We start from the raw sequence: 8082 nt of genomic DNA on the forward strand, positions 1-8082 counted from the left end.
ATCCAGATGCCATTTATTAACCATCAAATGTCTGAGGCCTTTATATCCAGCCCCAATCCTTCAGTTCTACCATTCTCTCAGCTTCCTATTTTCTATTTGTGTAATTATTTTCAAATTTTCATTGTCTTTTGAGCATTCCAGGGAGCCATGAGTGGACCAGTTTAGTCCCCAAAAGAGAATTTGGGGAAGCAACATCTCTAAGAACTTCTGGCAGAACAGTGATGTGGAGAGTTCATTCCTAGCCTCTTAAATGGTTGGTCCATAGGCTAGAAGCACAGTATAAACCAGATCCTTCCTCTAGTGTCCTCAGTGAATCATCACTATATAAAATTACAAATATTTACATGAATCTGTTTGGCATCTCATTTCTCCTATGTGTTCCCAGGAGTTAAATGAAACACTCAATTGCTGAGATTACAAAAATTATCTGGAGTAACTCTCCCTAGTAATACTACCAGGATTATTTTACAACTTATACACAGACATAGAAACCTCCAGAAGCCTAGAATAAAGAAAGCAACACCAATACAAAATTATTAATATTCAGAAAAGGTGACTTACTTTTATTCAGAAGAGACAACATATAACGTAAAGGCATATTGTTGCTTCAGTGTAGACATTTGCCTTAGAATTTCACCATTAACTAGACCTAGAGTAACATAAAAATCAGACTCAACCACTTTCAAAAGATGAAATCCAAGTGACTTCACATCTCCGTCAGTTATAGTTAGGCAATGCCTGAGATCACAAGCACACATGTCAAGAGCTCCCTTCCCACATCCTTTCAAGCCATTCCAATACCCTTGACAACTGTGCTGCAAAGGTTCTATTCAAGCAAGTTCTGAGCATTTAGAAGGCTTTTCTTCTTCGTTCTTGATCTATTTCTCATAATTTCCTCTTCAGACCTGTCCCTTAACTTTCTTTTTTTTTTCAGTACCCTCCTACCCCTCACCCATGAGAATTATGTAGAGAGCTAACACTAGTCAACATTCCTTGTCAAAACCAAATCAGAATAGAAGGCTCGTGGATTTTAGAGACGTCTCATGGTATGTACACTGTATATGACATTACGGTCCCATGGGTGCCTCAGGTAATAAACCTCAGATATATTAATATTTCTGCAGAATAACATATGTATATTCACACAAAGAGTGATAAAGGCCATAAATATCTTCACATATGTTTATATCAAGATTTCTACCAAATGAGTCACAAAATGCCTTTGGCTTTCAGATACATGTGGATATCCAAGTAAAAGGTACAGGATGATGGACCAGTAATAATTCTACAATGTGTCATATACTACTGTATGCTATACTTTCATCTGCTTTGCTCTATCATAATACCCTGAGTAGTTGTTCTCAGTATGCCAGTTCTATGTGCCATGGGGCTCAGAGAGTGAAGTTTCTTACCTAAGAACACACAGATAGTAGGCGACACCAGGGCTAATTCCCAAACTTCACTTTTATACACTTAACCACTTAAACTTACACTTACACATGTCCTCTCCAGCTTTGACTCTCAGTTTCCTCTTTATGATCATCCAAGTGATTGTGCAGGGTCATAACATAATGAAAAGTACAAGAAGGATATGCACAAGTACAGCAGGTAATTATTTCTGAAGGATGACGCTGTCTGATCGGGGGTGGAGGGCAAACAGGAAGCTCCTAAGTCTTGTGGGGGGGTAGTTTTATCACTTGATCTGGAGGTGATAGGAGCGATTCCTTCCCCCCCTGTAAAAAAAGTAATTCTAATAAATCAGAGGAACACAATGCACATGTTGTGTCGCAAGTTGGTACATATAAAGGTAAAGACAAAACTGTAGGCATTTTATAGGCTGACTATACACAGAACTTGGCAATCACATGGTCCCATGTATCAAGTCCCAGGACATTTCCTTGAGCACGTCATTCAGTTTAGATTTATAATGCACCATCTTCGTACCAATCACAAGCAAGGCAAAGTTAGTAATCAAAAAGTACAACGGAAATGATATGCTGACAAGGAATAGATGAGGTTAAAAAATCATATACAGATTAAAATTGGGCAAGGCACTTTCTTTCTGCATATATACTTAAATTTAATCTTTTAGCAAATATTTTGTCTGAGAACACTTTTCACCAAGAACCAACATCGTTTATTTGTGATAAAGATTCTTGACAAGGAGAGAACTAAAGAATGCAGGAAGTCAGAGACAAAAAGAGTATCTTAGATTCATTATCACAGAGACAGAAAATGGCAAGAACTAAGAAAAACACGGAGGCATGATGGACTGGCTGCAGAGTCGTTCTTTGCCTCTGGACAATCTGACTTTATTTTAAAAGGGTGGCCCTCATGTAGTTATTACAAGCATATCCAAGGCTCAGTCCACTCCCCGGTCCATGGTGTGAGGCTGATGCAGGCTGATTTCTTATCTCACTCACCATCTGGTATGGAGCATGATGCTGGGAAGTCCAGGCTGGTACAGGCTGGGCTAGGTCTGGCAGGGACGACAAAAATGTAATAAAGTTCTTACCGGTATGTACCTCTCAGTATTCAAGGGACTCAGTGTCTTGAATAGAGGATCTGCCTTTGATGGCCTCACTGAATGGTATTTGAGAGAAAATTGTAAGAAGGGAAAGGTAGAGTTTAGAGTCAAATTATTGCCCTTACATAACATGTTTAACGCACTGAACACATCCAATTTCCCATTGACATGGACAACAGTTTGTAAAAATTCAGGATAATGTTTTTCCTTTGTAAGCCAGAAAAAATCATCAATATGCCAGTGGATATATCCATGGATTTTAGTTCCACATTGCCCTCAATATAACCCATGCTCTGTCATTTAGTAGCAGTGTGAATGCAGGAGATTATTTAGTATCTCACTTTTCCTCATCTGTAAAATCTGGATACCTGCAATCTACTTCATCAAGCTCTTGGTAACACACTGCTTAGCCCTTACCAAGAACAATATATGACCGCTGGTCCAGTTAACCATAATAGTAATTAATTCAGTGATAATTATTTGTTGATTATTATTATATTATTATTAATGCTGAAATTAAATAGTGATAGCCGAAGACCACCAAAGGAAAGGCTAACTTACCATTACATACAAAGGAAAAGTTTATCAAACACAGAATAAAAAGACTCATTAGCCAGAGGAAGTCGGCTGATGTCCCTAACTCAAACAACAGGAGTTGAGGTGTGGGAGGGCCTTCAGCCAGCAACTTAATCAAATGTACCAACAACTGGGGCTTCCCAGAGCAGCTGATACAGGTACTAAACTGTGAAGGCACATGTGGTGGCTGCTTCATAATGAGACCTCTAATGTCGGTAGACAAGTGGGCACTTCATCAGTTGACTGCAAGGACTACAACAAATGACTTATATGGAACTTCTCTGACATAGCCTCCGTGCTCCTCAAAGAGGCATTTCCCAGCTCTAAGTTCTTCATACTTCCCAAAAGCAACTGGGTCCTAAGTTAGCCAAGTACAACTTGAGTGGGTCTAAATGTTGTCCTTCTCTCTCCATCAGGATGTAAACATAACATGAGAGAACTCATCTCAAATCTCAGTATTACACTATACTTGTAAATTGTGAAAAAAGATTTGAGATTTGAAAATACAAATTATGGAGGGGCGCCCGGTTGACTCAGTTGGTTAAGCATCCAACTTCAGCTCAGGTCATGATCTCACGGTTCATGGGTTTGAGCCCCACATCTGGCTCTCTGCTGTCAGAGGAGAGCCCGCTTCAGATCCTGTCTTCCTCCCTCTCTACCCCTCCCCTGCTCGCACATGTGTGCACATTCTCTCTGTCTTTCAAAAATAAATAACAATAATAATAATAACAAAAGAAAATAGAAATTGTGGAAAATCACCAGGTACATGAAAAGACTCAAGAAAACAAGATTATTAATACATATTCAGAGAAGTAAGCCCAACTAAACACAGTTCCTTTAAAAGCAAAAACAAAAACAAAAACAAAAACAAAACCCCGCATAGCTTCAGAAAACATAAGTTTATAACTTTAAAAAGATTCAAGCTATTTTATCTACAAAAGGGAACAAATCAAGGTCAGAAATGTTCATTTCAAAATTAAAAACATGTTTTCTAGATAATGAAATATAACTGAGTCAGCCTGAAAGATGTCATTTACAAATGTTCAGACTATGACTTAGTCATTACCTTGAGAGGGAAAAAAATTCATTTTTATCAGTTCACACTCCCTGAACCAGTGCTATATTTTAGGTACTGTTAAAGTTGAACTTCCACCTTCAAAAGGACCATATTCAGGTGAGCAGTTATTACTTTTCTCCTTCAACAGATGAAGATTTTCCCCTAAAGTCGAAATTATAAAATGCATGAAAATGGAAGGCCAATTAAATATCTTGGGTGTTCTGTTTATCCAAGTTTGGAAACCCTAAAAACTAATCAGGATAAAGCCCTTGGAGAAAAGTGATGTGCTTGGTAAGGATCTGTCAGTATCAAATCCAGACATTCTTGGCTGGAACATACTTGGCAGAACATTGTACCGGGTTCTGAATGAGGGGTTCTTTTCTTTAGATCCTGAAGCAGAACTCTGTGTCCTTAGCCATGGCGGAGAACAGAACCAAAGCCCTGCCAGGCCACAGCATACACTTCAGGCCTGACTGGCATTGAAGTGCTTTTGTGGATGGCTTTTCCACACTGCCCTAACGTTAGGCAGGGTGACCATATAATTTGTTATCCAAATTGGGACAATTTTGAGCATGAAAGGAGATACGTGGGCAAGCCAGGACTATCCCTATTACACCTGGACTGGAAAGCAACATAGGTTCAGTGAATGATTAAAGGTTTGCCCTCTGAGGCTGACTTGATTAACCTCTCTCAGTGTAGAAGGAGAAATCCTATGAAGTTAGTAGACTGAACTTCAGTAATATTTCCAATGCTCGGGTGGCTCATTTCAGCATGAGCAGCTTCAACTTGGAGACCATAAAATACAGCCTCAAGAAGGAAAGAGTATACCAGGGTAGAATAAATGGACAAAGCAAAACGTTGCTATAGTTTGGTCACATGAAAGCTGGGGGAGCACTCCCTTCATCTTCATGTTCAAAACATAAATTGGACATTCCAGTGGGAAATAGACAAGGAATCACTAAAGAAATTAGAGAAAAGTTGGGGCATCTGGGTGTCTCAGTCAGTTGAGCATCTGACCTTGGCTCAGGTCACGATCTCATGGTTAGTGGGTTCAAGCCCCGTCCTATCAGTGCATAGTCTGCTTGGGATTTTCTCTCTCTCCCTATCCCTCTGCCCTCTCCTACTTACTCTCTCTCTCTTTCTCAAAATAAAAAAATAAACTTAAAAAAAAGAAATTAAGAAAAGCAACAGTCCATAGATTTCCTCATCAAACATCTGTCATGCTGTTAGCTGGAAGAAAGATAATACATAGAAAGGGACTCAAGAACAATACATTTGTGGGGTGGGGGAGGAGTACTGTGAGACAAGAATACAAATTACTCCAACGAAAGACAGAAGAGAATAAAGTGACTCCAGAATTCAGAGGGAGAAGTCCAGAGTTCTGAAAGGACTGATGATAGACAAGAGTGAGCTAGGCTTTGATGGAGATGTAGCAATTAGGGGAGGTGTGGGGCATTCCATATGTTAAATACAACAGACGTGAGAAAGTCAAAGGTTGACTCTGGGGAGGATTGTGTTTGATCCTCACAGAGACAGAGCTACAGGAAAGTTCTAAAGGTCACTATGACAGCTGCTGCCACTTCTAGCTGGTACATCTGCCCAACAGGTCCTTCCTGATTTCTCTGGGCTGTAGGACCCATGTGTCAACACAGGGAGCAAGTATCATCTAAAGGCTATCATCTAAAGGGCTTACCTATAACTTTTCTTTAATAAAAGTGGTCAGCTGCTTACTTTCAACTAAAGGGGGTTGATGGGTGATTTGACTAATCACTCTCATAGTTGACTAAATCACCAAATAGGAAAGTCTCAAGACATACCTGAAACAGTAAGAATTCTTGGGATGTGTTTTTATTAAATAAAGTTTCATATTTTATACAAGAGAATTCCTTTTTAAGATATTCTTTGAAAAGGAAAAAGGGCCCCTAAAATTGCAGAATAGACCCTCCACTTACACCATGACACGTTGTGCAATGTCAGCCGTGACGTTGCCCATCACTCCTCTCCATCCCGACATGAATACTTCACTGCCTCTCCATAAGCGTACTTTGAGGGATGGTCTCAAGACTAAGTCCAGACAATCAAAATCCTTCCCAGGACTTTTCTTCCAGAATTTCCGAGTAATACATTTTCTCTCTCACTAAGAGTTCATGGTTCTCTAAGCTTCTCTAAGTTTAAGTCTCCTGTCAAACACCCAGCCCAGCCCCACAGAGAAAGCTTCTTTGCAACAGCAAGTGAGTTCAACATAAAGGGATAAGCAGAAAGGAAAGATGGGGGAAGGGAAGAAAAGAATCCTTTCTTCCCCTGAGATCTCAGATCCTACCTTTTTTTTTTTTCTTCCATTAGCTATCCCAATTGTTTTCCAAATTATGTATCCAGTACATCTCCGGACAGGCTTCATTATGAAACTGAATGTTTTCTTAGGATCTTAGAGACCATAACAAGTAGCAGTGACCACAAATGTTTTGTGATCTCTATACCAATCTTGGCTTATCCAGATTCAAGCCACCATCCCTAAAACAGTAATTGTGGCTATAATATATCCAGAGGAAGCCATCCCATCACAGAAGATCTTCAGTTCTTTGAAAATATTTCAAAGAACCTAGCAGTTCTAAAACAATCTTGAGAAGGAGTAATAGGGGAGGAATCAATCTACCTAGTTAGAATACTTACTCTGTAGGTACAGTGTGGTATTGTGTCAACAGTGGCACCCAATAAGACACCACCACCTGTGACAACTGTACTCATATGGGAGGTCTGCTCTGAGACCATATCCTGATACTAGAATGCCTCACTAGTAATACACAGTATAATTCTGCCTCATCATTTTTACGGAGACACACCATAATCTTGGTGACCATAGGTGCACTTACCTGGATGAAACTGGCATAGGTGTGTTTATCCAGATGGAACTGTACATTCAACCATAGCAATTCCTGCCAACCTATTTGTCAGTGAAGCACATTTTTCTAACTCCTTGTTGGGGGTCAGGTCAAAACACTGCCATGTCCCATGACCTATCACCCACCAATCAATGGACAATCTTATAGTCATAATTCTCTTTGCCAGTGATTATGAGTGTGACAATATTCAAGTTCATTATTAGTTTTTCCCCCATCCCTTACTTCTCTGATTGGAATTATTTAATGATTTGTTTCCCCTACAGAACAATCAAAATAAGGGTGTTCCCCAACTCTCAGAGATGTCAAGCAAGTTTGTTGACAGACATCTAATTAACTTTCTTTTCCAACTAAGTTGTTCTCTATGACAGTGCTTTGAAACTGTTTATAATGCAGCATTAGGAAGATTGTTTCTCTGATACAAATATGGCATTTGTTCCCATAATGAAATATTCAACTCTATACTTCCTGTGTGCCTATTTAAATAGTTTCCATAGTAAGATATTTTATTTTTTTCTGACTTCATATGCATTATGTTTTACTCTTCTATAAAGTATCTTCATACTTGCAAGGATTCAAGTGTCCTTCAGAGTCTTCTATGACAAACATGGCCCTCCCATCAAAATGTTCCCACCAAATTCTATTGACCTATGAGCTAGAGAAATATTATGTACTAGAGCATCAGTGTTCCTACTGATGCTACATTAGGAGTTTCTTCTCTGTAAGTACTTTTTTTTTTTTTTGATAAATATTGAAAATACTCACTCTGACCACGGCACTGGTGGGAGACAGGGGTATAGGGATTAGATATAGAAATACACCAAGAAAGGATATCTTCCTTAATTAACTCACATTTAAATTGTGGGATAAAGATCATAACTATGTAATTATAATAATGTAATCATCATGCTTGGTAGCTACATGAAGACTGTTTCCCCCTTTCTCTCTGCCTTCGGTACTTCCCCTATGGACTGCACAAGTATGCCTGACTCATTAGCAGCAAAGAGAATTTGTATAGATTTTTA

Source organism: Puma concolor, chromosome D2, assembly GCF_028749965.1.
Source record: "Puma concolor isolate L17-30 chromosome D2, mPumCon1.1.hap2, whole genome shotgun sequence".
NCBI classification, from domain to species: domain Eukaryota; kingdom Metazoa; phylum Chordata; class Mammalia; order Carnivora; family Felidae; genus Puma; species Puma concolor.